We start from the raw sequence: 14191 nt of genomic DNA, 5'->3' as shown, positions 1-14191 counted from the left end.
ACACTATAGCATCAAGTGAATGACGTAACACGTATGTAAATCCTCATGGTACATAAAAGCAGGAAAACGAAATACGATTTCGTATATGATTTTTCAATCCAATTGTTCTGTTCAGAATCGGTAACGCTGTTTTATACGTGAACGTGCGCAAAGCGATATTATGTCGCAATTTCTCCTCAGACCTGTAGACGTCGGATGGGAACTAACAATGCGTCGACCTTAGCGCTACATTCATTGTTGACCCCTGCCGTAAGATATTTTTTCTAGCACCGCCCGACTGCCCAGTGTGCCTAAGCGGTACGCAACACTTGCATTTTGTGCTATAATTTCTGCCCACACACCTGCAATCTGCGAGTTCTTCATACCAGCCACAAGTGTCGCGGAAACCGTAATATCAGTAAACGTTATGCCTTCGAATGAGGCAATGTAATACAAAATTGCACAATCGTAGCATGCTCGCAGCGCAGGCTACTCCAAGCGTCCAACCTGAACTCACTGTAAAACAATTCCGTTGTGGCACTACATCGCTTATTCGCTAAAAAGCTAAGCGTTCGTCAAAAATAAATTGATGTGCTCCTCAGGATAAGCTCCCATGTGTAGACATGATGTCCCAGCATCTAACACTTTTCTGCATACCAGGAAGAAAACGATTCGTCACTTCTTTTTATCCATTGCCGTTTGACGCTTCCAAGAAAAAAAGAATGCTAGTACCACCACTTGTAAGCTGGCACTGTAATCACAGAACAAGTTATTCTTTTGTTGTGGCCTCTACTCTTGGATACAGTCGCAGGTATGTTTTTCTTCGCCATTTAGAGATTCATCGACGAGGCTAAAAAATGCCTCCTAAATTCTGCCGGCTTTAAGTATTTCACTACTTATAAATGCAAGTCAAATTAAGATATTACGTAACTTAGCATCTAGTAGTGTTTCCCTATAGAACGTACTGGAAAAATTTATTCCACTACTTCCCAATCTCCTGTATTAATGTGAGCCATTGTCAGAGGTCAAGAAGAACACTTTGTTAGGTGGAAAGCTGCTCTTTCTTCTCTTTTATTAGCTGTGACATATGAGATATTCATTTAAAGCGTCTTACTGCATTACATGACACTTTATTCTGGCTGCTTTTTTAACGTCAGCTGTTGCTGCAGCTATAAGCAAGCACAATAGGTCATAGACAAGTGTATACTCGCCAAATATAAGTGCTCCTGGTCCGCCTGGATTTTAGAAGTCAGGAATATTCTTAGCGCATAAAGAACGTGTAGATCGCGGCACAGAAGATATCTATTCACTATGCAGTTTACGTCTTATTACCAATATACAATGTTTACGTACAAAGCTTTTTTCTTGGTGGTCATTGTAAGCACCGTCGCGTTGGCGTAAGTATGCCTTTCAAGGCAATGCCTCATTTTTCACTACGATGGGGTGCCACGATATTAGCAATGATGAGTTACAATTGGGCAATGCGGCGGCAACAGTAGCTAGCTTACATGGACACTCGAATTGTATTTTTAGTCTATAGCGAGTAATATTGTCCTCCTCGTATACTTCCCTTTCTTCTTGTATATTACATCCTTGATGTCATATTGCCCAAATTCTTTTTTATGTAGTGCAATAGCACACCTTACTGGGGTAGCTTATTGTTCATTAAGCACGAGGTGTCCTCGTCGTAATGAATGCTCGGACTCATCCTAGCTTTCGTGGTGTATCCCCTCGGCGGTGGCACGCCCTGAGATACATTGAGGAGCCCGCAAGGAAATGCCTTGTTCAGGGATCCACGTTTCGGAGTAGCATGTTTGTTCTGTCAGCCGTCTTCGCCGTCCCCTAACTTGACGACTTTGACTGCGCCTCATAGAGAAGAGTGACCGCGGCGTGCTTTTTTACAGCAAAGTTGTATACGGTTAGGTTCTGGCTTATCGCATCCGCGGACAAAAGACGCGTAGAACTACAATTTTCGGCGAACCGATTAGCTAGGCTTATCCAGCGTTTTTCGCGTCTATAAAAATGTACATGGCATAAAAGTAAACATAAAGGTGTATGATTTCGCTGACATAGCAGAATGAAGTGGACAAGCTTGATTCGAAGACAAGACCACTTGCATAGCAAACGAACTTCAAGCCAATCTTGTACTTTCGCAACAATAGGGTTTCTTATGTACCACAGGATTTCATTTTGAGACCACCGTTGATGAGGTAATATGGGTCACGCGCAAGAGAAACACAAGGGTCTTTGAGTGTATATGTCTCCTTATTCGCTCAATGCAGTCAATAATTTTTTCCACGAGAATTTTACTCACCGTCTCATTTCGCCGATATCATCGTTAAGGTTTCCGTTTCAGGAAGCATGGGCTCATTATGATCATTGGGACGAGCGAGCCTCTCATACTTGACTTGTCACTTAATATGCACACAGTTTCCATGCACGTCGCTTTCGACTCACTACGTAAGCGTATCCGCCATAATAGATACCTACGGTGCACATGTTCGACTGATTTCCTTGCTGTTTTGTTGTGAAGCTCTTGATCACATCGTGATCGATCAGCTTTCTCTCCGCGTTCTATTCTTGTCGTCAGAAAGTAACCATGTCAAGAAGTCGATCTATGTAGGAGCAGGGACATTCTTGAGCAACCCGCAAATGGCGTTGCTCTGCCAGTTACGAGCACCCTAGTGGTGATCAACACGTTGACAGGAATGTGTCGACTTGTATGTGCAACAGGCGTCGCCCAGTGCTCAAGGTCAACCTAGTATCAGTTCACAAGAGTGTCAACGTAGCTCGTCCTCCAGAAGTTGCACGATTTCTCAAGTTGCACTGTCTAGTTTCCAGAAGCTGCAGTGTGTAGTTTTCCTAGCCATAAGACCTGCACGCATATGAGAAGGATTCGCACAGAGGAGTCAACCGAAAAGGAACAGCTGGAGAGACGGCAGTGCAGTGGGCGAAAGGACAGCGCGTCGGGCGAAGTCCAACGGCTGCTGCAGTAGAGAGCGATATGACCTCGATAACTGATCCATTTGGTTCATGTTACTCGAAGAAAAGCTAGCGAGACCACGGGACACGAGAAAGAAGGCAGACACGCACAACGCTGGCGTTGTCTGCGTCTGTCTTCTTCTGTCCTGTGGTTTTGATAGATTTTCTTCAAGTGATAAAACCAATGCGTCGCAGTGGAAGCATATATGCTTCTCTATTGGGTGCGCGATTCGGATGCGTTGGATTGCCTAGAAGATTGGTGGATAGAAAATTGGTGGAGAGTGCTGTATCGTCACAACTTTGACCTCGATTCGATGCCCCTCGAGCTTCCATCCCGTACCGCTCGTCCCAGCGTCCCCCGTATCCGCGACCCTCCTGTCTTCACCGGCACGTATGGCACCGACGTGGAGGACTGGCTCGCGATTTACGAACGGGTGAGTGTCCCCAATAAATGGGATGAAGCAGGCAAGCTGAGCAACTTGGTTTTCTACCTCGCGGCTGTGGCAGGTATGTGGTACAACAACCATGCATCCGATTTCCCGACGTGGTCCGATTTCAAGACCACCCATTGTCGACGTGTTTGGCCACCCTGCCGTTCCTAAGCTAAAAGCCGAACAGCGTTTACATGAACGAGCTCAGCAGGCAGGTGAATCGTTCACGAGCTACATTGAAGACATCCTTGACCTGTGCAAGAAAGCCGACGCGAGCATGTCGGAGTCTGACCGATTCAGGAATGTTATGAAAGGCATCGACGACGATGCTTTCACCATGCTGCTGACCAAAAACCCTCGCACAGTGGCAGAGGTCATCAAGCTGTGCCGAAGCTACGAGGAGCTGCGCCGGCAGCGCTTGATGACCTGCCGACCGCCATCACGCGATGCTGATCTCGCTGGCTTGTCGGCCATTTCTGACCACTCCGCCTTGCTCGCCGAAAGCAAGTCGTTGGTGTGTGAGGAAATTGCCCGCCAGGTCCCTTTACTGGCTCTCGCTCCACCGCAGCATGTTGACCAGCCGCCAATTACACTTCTGCCTGCCCTCCGCCGAGCGATTCAGCAAGACATCGCGGAGGTCATTCCTGAATACGACCAGCCGCCTCCAGTGCCTGCGCCGCTAAGCTACGCGCAAGTTGTAGCCAGGCCGCCCCCAGCGATTCCTGTGGCTGGCCCGCGAAGTTACGCCGAAGCCGTCGTCAGACCCCAGGCCTTCGACGCGGCTGTGCCGCCTACACACGTCGACGTCATCCCCAGGCCCGGACTGCTGCCCACAATGCACTCATATCAGCAGCCGCCTCGTCCATCCTGTTCTGCGACATGGATGGGACCCGCGAACCAATGGCGCACTTCCGACAACCACCTCATCTGCTCTGCGCGCGGTTGCGCCGTTCACGTCGCACGCTACTGCAATCGCGTGCATCCGCCTCGAGACGCATCAACCCTCACCAGCCCATCAAGCCGCCCTTATTATGAACAAGCGCCGCCTCTGTCACCGACGTCCCGCCCCGCACCATCTACCCGCCGTTCACCGTCTCCACGACGTCGCTCACGGTCGCCGATGCGGCCACGTCCGGTCTCACGCGACCAGGACAACTAGTCGTCGCAGTCCACGAGGCAAGGACTGCGACGCTATCCAACTGCGAAAGCCCTCAGGGAAGCCCACCAAACGTGATAGACGTGTTTGTGGACAGTGTACGCGCGTCTGCCCTTATCGACACTGGAGCCGCCGTATCCATTATGGACGCCAAACTTAGCCGATTACTACGAAAAGTGACGACGCCACCTTCCGGGCTCTCCCTCCGTACAGCCAGCGCCCAAAGTATTCACCCTACAGCGGTATGCACAGCTCGCGTCCTTATTCAGGATGCCCTGCACGCCGTCGAATTGATCATAATTCCTACCTGCTCTCACGACGTCATCCTAGGATGGGATTTTATCTCCCGCCACGACGCCGTAATTCGTTGCGCACCATCCGAAATAGAACTCTCACCATTCTCAGATTTGACGCCAGCGGACAGTCCATCGGCTGCGACCAAGGTACTCGTCAAAGACGACACCAAGGTGCCTACAGACTCGTCAACGGCGGTGTCAGTCTACTGCGCCAGTCTCTGCGACACCGTTGTACTCCTCTCGCCATCTGACCGTGTTTCCACGAAGAAGGGCTTGCTGGTGCCTTTCGCGACCGTGCATGTCACTCATGGCAGCACCTCTATTTTTGTTATCAATCCATCCCCGTACAGTGTCACGTTGGTGCGAGGGGAATGTCTCGGTAGCGTGGAACCCCTCGTAGACGCACAAGTTATGGACGAACCAGATGAAATGCACTGCCACAGTTCCGGTAGGCTCATTGCTGTTTCCACGTCTGGTTCATCACCCGCTGATGTATTTGGTTCCTCCATTGCTGACAACCTTACGCTGGTCCAGCGCTCCCAGCTTCTGGGCCTGTTGGAAGAATTTCGCTCTTCTTTCGATGTCGCTCAAACTTCTCTCGGCCGCACGTCCGCCTTTACGCATCGTATCGACACCGGCGCCGAGCCACCACTACGGCAACGTCAATATCGCGTATCTCCCACAGAACGCTGTGTAATAGACGTCAGACTCTGGAGTTTCCAAGACGCGTGGCGTCACCTGTCGGAGAAGTATTGGGTAGTACAAACACCGACTCCCTCGCACAGTTTGGTGTGGGACCAGGCGCGATGTGCGAAACAAGGATTGAGATTAATAGTGCGCGTGTTTGCTCATTTAACACTCAGAACGAGAGCTGTGAATTTCTCACCGCTAGTCAGACGCGCCACCGAACCGTCATGAAGTGCCTGCTCGATCACTCGCCAGAACGACGGCGAAAACAACAGCAGACGAGACCGCCCGGCACGCTACAAAGAAACGCCGCGATCGATGCGACTGTTGCGTTGTGAATTGCCACGAACGTAAAGGACCGCATAACAAAGTTCAGTTTTACCGATTTCCACAGTTGTACGAAGAAGAAATGCGAGAACGCCGGATACTGGCCGTTGCGAGCGTGTTGGGTAAGCGAAGTACCCGCGTTCTCCACAGCCGGTCGCATGAGAAAGTGTGATAACGCGGCCCTGCTGTTGTTTTGCGTAGCCGTGATGGAGAACCGTGGTATCCTTGACTATGACGCTCAGCAGAGGCTCTGACCGCGGTGCGTGCCGTGTAAACACACAGTGAGCAGCTAGCGGCAGACTGAAGACCCGTGATACGCACATGCGCACACTGCGACAACCTATAATTGGTTGTCGCAGTGTCGCGCACGTAGCATCGCGCACGTACGTTTTGAAGGCTCAGAATTCTGGTTCTAACTAGCTAACACGTGCGTCATACAAGTAAATCGCAAAATGTTGGTCGTGGCCACCATCAGGTTTGTCTTGCCCGTGGCCTCCGCGGTTGCAGCGGCTATCTCGGAGGCCACGGTTTTTTTTTTTTTGCCTTTGGTTATACCTCGCGAAAGTGGACAGGCACGTATCCCCATTTTCAGTACATACAAACGGAAGGCGACGATCAGGAGACCATTTGAGGATGCGTAATGAGACAGCTCCAATGCACAGGAAACGAGAGATGAATTAAGGGAGAATGCAACTGAAGAGGCGAAAATCGCCGGGGCCATTCGTCCCTGATAAAGCGAGCTTTGTACCACTGATCGTAAGATACATAGCTAAGTAAATTGATCGTGTATGTACTTCATCGCTTTGGCATTACGTATATACCCGATTTTAACGCATTTAGGCACTAGAGAACGGACGTTGGAGGGCTTGCTTCGAACTCGATGCCGTGCGATGCTCGCTTGTACTTGCGGTTACAGCGCGCCAGAATAACAAAACTTCTTTTGCATTGTACTCGCAGTTTGTTTTGATCAGCTTCCTGTGTTCCTGAATCGTGGATTGGCGGAAGAAGCTTTCCAGGTCCTTGATTTTCAAGAAACCGCGCCTCGACACCGACGGAAGAGGGAGGGGGGCAGTATATTGTGGCCTATGCACATTTCCTTGCGGACGGCTCTCTTTGTACTACCCAGTTATCGCCAGGGCTGCGATGAGCATAGGCGTGCGCACAGGGGGGGGGGGGGGGGCAGGGGGGGCGGCGGCCCCCCCCCTAATCATCTAAGAAGGGGGGCGCAAAATCTGCCCCGTACATTGACCCTTCTAGTCACCTAAGAGGGGGGGGGGGCGCAAAATCTGCCCCATACATGGACTTAGTAGGGTGGGAGGGGGCGCTGCGATGAAGCTTCGCCCCCCCTAATGGGGAACCCTGCGCACGCCTATGGCAATGAGGGCGCTGTTGGCGGTGTTTTTCGCAGCGCCGCCTGGGCAGAGTCTGACATCTATCAACGCCCAAGTCGACGACATGCTTCGACGCGATGTAATTCGACGCTCTAACAGCCCCCGGGCGTCTCCTGTCGTTCTTGTTGCGAAGAAGGACGGTTCTGTGCGGTTCTGTGTGGACTACCGACGACTCAACAAGATCACTCGTAAGGACGTGCATCCACTACCACGAATAGACGACGCGATTGACAGCCTGCAAAGAGCAGAATTCGCTATCCGAGTCCGCTATCCGCGTTAAGCTACGGAGCGATGCACTTACAACGAACGAGACGGCTCGTATAGTCGCGGTTCCTGTTGCTCGCAGTGCATCGGCGGTCGCATGTTGGTTCAATCTGTCTCGTATCGGCGCTCGCCTTCTTGCTAGACGTTTGACAGCGGTGGTTGCAAGGCGCAAAAGAGACAATTTAAACTTATTCATTCCAGCAGCTTTTATTTTCTGTGAAACATATTCTTTGCTTCACCGGTGGCCGGTGCGAGCTCGTAGAACTCACCACGGCGACCGGTGTGGCGGTGCGAGTTCGCTGCGCCGCCGGCTTGGTACCGACGACGTAGCGAAGCCTTCTTACCGCTTAGAAGTTGCAGCCGGTGAAACATCGGTTCGGTGACACTCCGAGAAGCAAGCGTTACCGGTGGTCGGGGCGAGCGCGTCGCCGGCGCAGCTCTCACACCGGCCGCCGGCCGGCTTGATGCCGACGACGTAGCGAAGCCTACTTCTTACTGCTTCGAAGTTTTAGCCGGTGAAACTCCAGAAACAACCCGCTGACGATCGCAACGGCTTACTTTTGTTACCGATGAAATTATTCTTCGCACTTCTTCGTAACTCGGCACGTTGAAGCGAGGTATCCGTGGCGTGTCGGAGGCTTGCACTCGTGTGCATGGGCATTGCCGCTTGACGGGAGAATAAACACGGGACAGCCAGCTCGATGTGTTCGCGGTCGGACGCTGGCGCGAGTTGAACTTGTCTGTGACCAGAACGGTTCAGTGGAGAAAATAGTCCTACACGTCTACACAAACCAACCGGCCGTTGCAAATCCTCGCTGCACTGATAATTTCGTTCTCTGCCGACAAATGCTCACACGGCGACCCACACAAGGCACTGGAGCTTCACACCGGCGTGCTAAACAGATGCCCATACACACACGCAGATTCACACACGCACGCACGTCACGACCAAAAATGGTTTTTAAAACTCCCATAGGGAGTTTCTAACCACGTGACACGCACGTCACGACCAAAAATACTTTTTAAACCTCCCATTGGGAGTTTCTAACCACGTGATCTAAAACTCCGTGGGGAGTTTAACAAGGTCACGTCGTTCATAAACTCCCTCATTAAGCAAGGGGCGTTTTACGACGACATGTGCCGACTTCACTCCGCTACCACGAAGTAAATGATTGGGGCATGGGGGTTTTAGGGGCTCATATGCTGGAAAAGCTCCCATCTCGGCTAATTCTTGTTTACAGTGATATGTGTACATATACGGAAACTTTCTTTCTCTCTTTTCAATATATTTTTATTTCTCTTGCCTAGTTTTCTTGTGTAATTAATGTAAATTTGGTCATCATTTATAGTACTATCTTATTATTGTAACATATTTGCTGTATTCTATAGAAGATCAATGCTGCTCAACATTTTTTTCGCTATTCGCATATTCGCTGTTAACTGTTCTGCTGAGTCATTACTTCAACAATTTTTTCGCTACCGACATGTTTCCGTTCATCATTTAGCATGTACGCAGAGGTCGGGCGCCACATGTGCCGAGAAGTGAAGCCCTGCCTTGTGTTTTTCTTTTCCGAGCCTCTCTCAAACTGCAGGCCGCAGCTTTTAGCCCTGAAAATCATTCCAAATGTATTTGAAAAAATAAAGAATTTGAATTTGAATTTCCAAAATACAGGCGATGCCTATAATTTGGCATCAGTCAATTAAACTTTGCCCCCATGTACTTGCGTTTCAGGCGCAGCGTGAGTCCTCAAAGAAATCTGCACCCTTCACCTCGACAAAAAACCTTGCGTGAAATATGTAGAGGACCGGTAAGAACTCGCCTTCACCATTCACGTCGTAGTTGAACCAACACAAGCATTTCTAAATTTATAACCAAGGCAATAAGTAACTGTAGTCAGACACTCAGACGCCGTGGTGGAACTTACAGTGCATAAAACTACTTTAGAAGAGAATGCCTCATTAAAAAGTTAGTGCTGACAGGTTTTATCGTGGACCGTTTAACCTTTGTCATTACGTATTAGATCGTGCAAGATTCATGTGTAGCTGTCGATGAAGTTAGAAAGGACACACGACATATGTGGCGTTTGTTTTTTCCTAAAAGAGCCAAATCGAGAAACCGAAACTGAGCTAAATTTCACGGTAGCGTAAAGCACGCCTAAGTAACTTTCACTTTTAAAACAGCTGTAATCAAAATGTGGAAATTCCATATTGTCACGTGAACTCAAAAATGTAGCTTTGAATAAAAAATAAGCCAATTGCTGCACCTGTTTGTATCCAACTGAGCCAGATCCATTAAACCAGCGCTACGTCAGCAGTTGTGACCAAAATAACCAACACGGCCACATCCAATTAGTTTCATTTGTGTCCTAGTTGCTTTGCTACCCTTCTTTCGCTCCACAACTGCTTTTTCTAGGGCGAGTTGTCGCTTACTGAAGGACGTGATGTTGTAGGGCAAAACTCGAATGTAAAAAGTAGGAGCCGACTTTGCTACTCCTTTTTGTTGCCTCTCACAGTGGCGTAGGCAAAAAAAATTTTTCGGGGGGGGGGGGGCACCTCCTTGATCCGGCATTGGTCCCGGGCAGATAAGTGGGGTCGAGTGTCATTTTGTCCTCTATATCCCATGGGGAAATAAATTTCGGGGGGGGGGCACGGGCCCAGTGTGCCCCCCCTGCCCCTCCTGGATACGCCCCTGGCCTCTTACTGTTTCTTTTGGAGTGTTGCGCTACAGTATCATGTCCTTCTTTCGTCCTAAGACGTTATATTTGAAACAAAAGTCAACTGCAATGAAGAATTTGGGCATCGATCTAATCCTTCAAGAAAAAGAGTGATCCGAAACGGCGCGGGCTAAAACGAGCTCAGAAGAAGAAGAGCTGGAACACTTTTCAAGGCCTTCAATAGATGCCAAGAACAAGAAAACGCTGCCGAGAGTCCAGAATGGTGCGCGTTTTGCCAGGAAAGGCCACTCGCTCTCGAAGTCTAGTCATCGCGATTACGCCCATGCAACAAAGGATGGCACAGACGGAAGAACAAGGATGACAGCACAGCGCAGCGCTGTGCTGTCAAGTTCTTAAATCTTCGGTCCTCGTTTTATGTGCGCTTAAAAGCTTTGTGCTTTAACATGAATGTTCTGTTTACTATCGTTTTTTATTTGTATTGATGTCCATTTTAGCATCTTTTGACAAATACAATTTCGCTGTGCTCCTCACGCAGTTGCAGTTATTAAACAGCAGCAAAGCTTAAATTTTACTTACATTGGCTCACCAAACCATAAGACACCACATAACTAGCATTAATATTTATAATTTTCTAGCTCTATGCGAATTGACTATGTTGTTTCTCTTCGTCCTCAGTGCATTCTTCATGAAAATGGAAGACATACTTGCCATCCGGGATGCCAATGCGTTGTCGCATCAAAATTTGGCCATCCTAACGCTGGGCAGGGCAACTGTACTCATGCCTTATTGTCGAATGTGGGTAAATGACACGAATAAAACCTTGAATAGCACGTCAGTTTTTGCATTTGTGATGTTCTTTTAATTGCCCCTCATTGATGCAACAAAGCTCGTACTCGTTCATCGCACACTGCGCTTGTGCACGTGTGTGTGTGTGTGTGTGTGTGTGTGTGTGTGTGTGTCTGTGTGTGTGTGTGTGTGCTTGTGCGTGTGTGTGTGTGTGTGTGTGTGTGTGTGTGTGCGTGTGTGTGTGTGTGTGTGCGTGCGTGTGTGTGTGTGTGTGTGTGTGTGTGTGTGTGTGTGTGTGTGTGTGTGTGTGTGTGTGTGTGTGTGTGTGTGTGTGTGTGTGTGTGTGTGTGTGTGTGTGTGTGTGTGTGTAAACTGCGTAGGACAGTGTCACTAATCCTAGGTTTGCCCGTAGATTATGAGCATGTCCCTGACTTGACAGGACCATACATTCTCCGGCAATTTTTTGCTGATATGTTGTAAATGTCGAGTATATACTTACCTATAGCTAAACGTTTCTTAACTGCCGCAGAATGAAGTCTCACAAAAGTTAGAAGTGCCAAAACTCCGAAAAGCTTACCTGATGGACTTAAAAATACAAGGCTCAGCAATATCTATATAGAGTGCGAGGTTTTAATCTACCTGCTCACGAATTCTGTAGTACACGGGGTACGTGGTATTAGCATCATCATCATCGTTCATCGTCATAGTGATCGTTTACGACCTCGTTAACTTGGTTCGAGTTACGAGCAAGAACGAGGACACGCGCTCTAATTTTCAGCAAGTCTGACCACCGCATGAGCTGCGCCGTTCGCCGCTTCAGTTTTCTGAAGACTCATCTCACTACATTGACATTCATATGGGGTTTTTTAAATGCGAAGCATTTCTTAGCAAACTTCTGCGACTTTGAGCGTATCTATCTATCTATCTATCTATCTATCTATCTATCTATCTATCTATCTATCTATCTATCTATCTATCTATCTATCTATCTATCTATCTATCTATCTATCTATCTATCTATCTATCTATCTATCTATCTATCTATCTATCTATCTATCTATCTATCTATCTATCTATCTATCTATCTATCTATCTATCTATCTAGCCGCCTACGACTTTGTGCTCTCCTGGCCGTTTCGTTAACTAGATTTACACCAAAATTGGTATGGCGAAACATGACTTTATGACGAACATAACTAACAGGTCACAACATGAAAATCATGATACCCATGTCATGAACGACATAATTTACATGCCACTGTTTTGCTGCTCTTGCGGCCGTTTCGTTAGTTTGCTATATACCAAAATTGGTATGGCGTGACAAGAGTGTATGACGAACGTAAGTGGCAGGTCGTAACGTGCAAATCATGACACACATGTCATGTACAGCATGATTTACATGCCACGCTCATGGTGCGCTCGCGGCTGTTTCGCTAGCTTGATATATACCAAAATTGGTATCGCGCGACGTGACTGTGTGACGAACGCAAATAACAGCTGGTAACATGAAAATCATGGCACGCATGTCATGCACAGCATGACTTACGTGCCACGCTCATGGTGCGCTGGCAGCCGTTTCGCTAGCCTAATATACACCAGGCAGGATTTCGTACAGGCTTCTCAACAATAGACCATATTCATACTATCAATCAGGTGATAGAGAAATGCGCGGAATACAACCAACCCCTATACATAGCCTTCATAGATTACGAGAAGGCATTTGATTCGGTGGAGACATCGGCAGTCATGCAAGCACTGCGGAATCAGGGCATCGACGAAGCCTATATAAACATAATGGAAGAAATCTACAGCGCATCCACAGCCACTATAGTCCTTCATAAAGAAAGCGACAGAATCCCAATAAAGAAGGGCGTACGACAGGGAGACACGATCTCTCCAATGCTATTCACCGCGTGTTTACAGGAGGTTTTCAGGGCCCTAGATTGGGAAGAATTAGGGATAAGAGTTAATGGAGAGTATCTCAGTAACCTGCGCTTCGCTGATGACATTGCATTGATGAGTAACGCGGGAGACGAATTACAGCTCATGATTACTGAACTGGATACGGAAAGTAGAAGAGTAGGTCTGAAAATTAATATGCATAAAACTAAAGTAATGTGGAACAATCTTGGCAGAGAACAGCGCTTCGCGATAGGTGGCGAGACGCTGGAAGTTGTAAAGGAGTACGTCTACTTAGGACAGGTAGTAACCGCGGAGCCGAACCATGAGAGTGAAATAACTAGAAGAATAAGGATGGGATGGGGCTCATTCGGCAAGCATTATCAAATCATGAATGGTAGTCTACCACTATCTCTCAAGAGGAAGGTATATAACAGCTGCATCTTACCGGTACTTACCTACGGAGCAGAAACCTGGAGACTTACAAAGAGGGTTCAACTTAAATTGAGGACGACGCAGCGAGCGATGGAAAGGAAAATGATAGGTGTAACCTTAAGAGACAGGAAGAGAGCAGAGTGGGTCAGGGAACAAACGGGGGTTAAGGATATCATAGTTGAAATTAAGAAGAAGAAATGGATATGGGCCGGCCACGTAGCACGTCGGCAGGATAACCGGTGGTCATTAAGGGTAACTGACTGGATTCCAAGAGAGGGCAAACGCGTGAGGGGAAGACAGAAAATTAGGTGGGTAGATGAGATTAAGAAGTTTGCAGGTATAACGTGGCAACAGAAAGCACAGGACCGGGTTGATTGGCGGAACATGGGAGAGGCCTTTGCCCTGCAGTGGGCGTAGACAGGCTGATGATGATGATGATGATGATGAATATACACCAAAATAGGTATCTCGCGACGTAACTGTGTAACGAACATAAATAACAGGAATTAACATGAAAATCATGACACGCATGTCATGTAAATCATGACTTACGTGCCACGCTCATGGTGCGCTGGCGGCCGTTTCGCTGGCTTTATATACACCAAAATTGGTAACTCGCGAAGTGACTGTTTGACGAACACAAATAACAGGTGTAACATGAAAGTCATGACACGCATGTCATGCACAGCATGACTTACATGCCACGCTCATGGTGCGCTGGCGGCCGTTTCGCTAGGCTGATATACACCAAAACAGGTATCTCGCGACGTAACTGTGTGACGAACATAAATAACAGGAATTAACATGAAAATCATGACACGCATGTCATGCACAGCGTGACTTACGTGCCACGCTCATGGTGCGCTGGCGGCCGTTTCGCTAA

At 48.3% G+C, this 14191-nt stretch overlaps 1 long non-coding RNA gene across 1 annotated transcript; it reads left to right on the top strand.

Annotated features, from left to right (window-relative positions):
* Positions 1 to 1192: 1192 nt before the first annotated feature.
* On the top strand, positions 1193 to 11023 carry LOC119389068 (uncharacterized). The gene is made up of 3 exons (XR_005182986.2): positions 1193 to 1376; positions 9246 to 9321; positions 10864 to 11023. It is a non-coding gene; the product is annotated as an uncharacterized LOC119389068 (long non-coding RNA).
* The last annotated feature ends 3168 nt before the right edge of the window (positions 11024 to 14191 follow it).

This window comes from Rhipicephalus sanguineus, chromosome 4, assembly GCF_013339695.2.
Source record: "Rhipicephalus sanguineus isolate Rsan-2018 chromosome 4, BIME_Rsan_1.4, whole genome shotgun sequence".
In the NCBI taxonomy this organism is placed as follows: Eukaryota; Metazoa; Arthropoda; class Arachnida; order Ixodida; family Ixodidae; genus Rhipicephalus; species Rhipicephalus sanguineus.
This window is presented reverse-complemented; position numbering and strand designations above follow the sequence as displayed.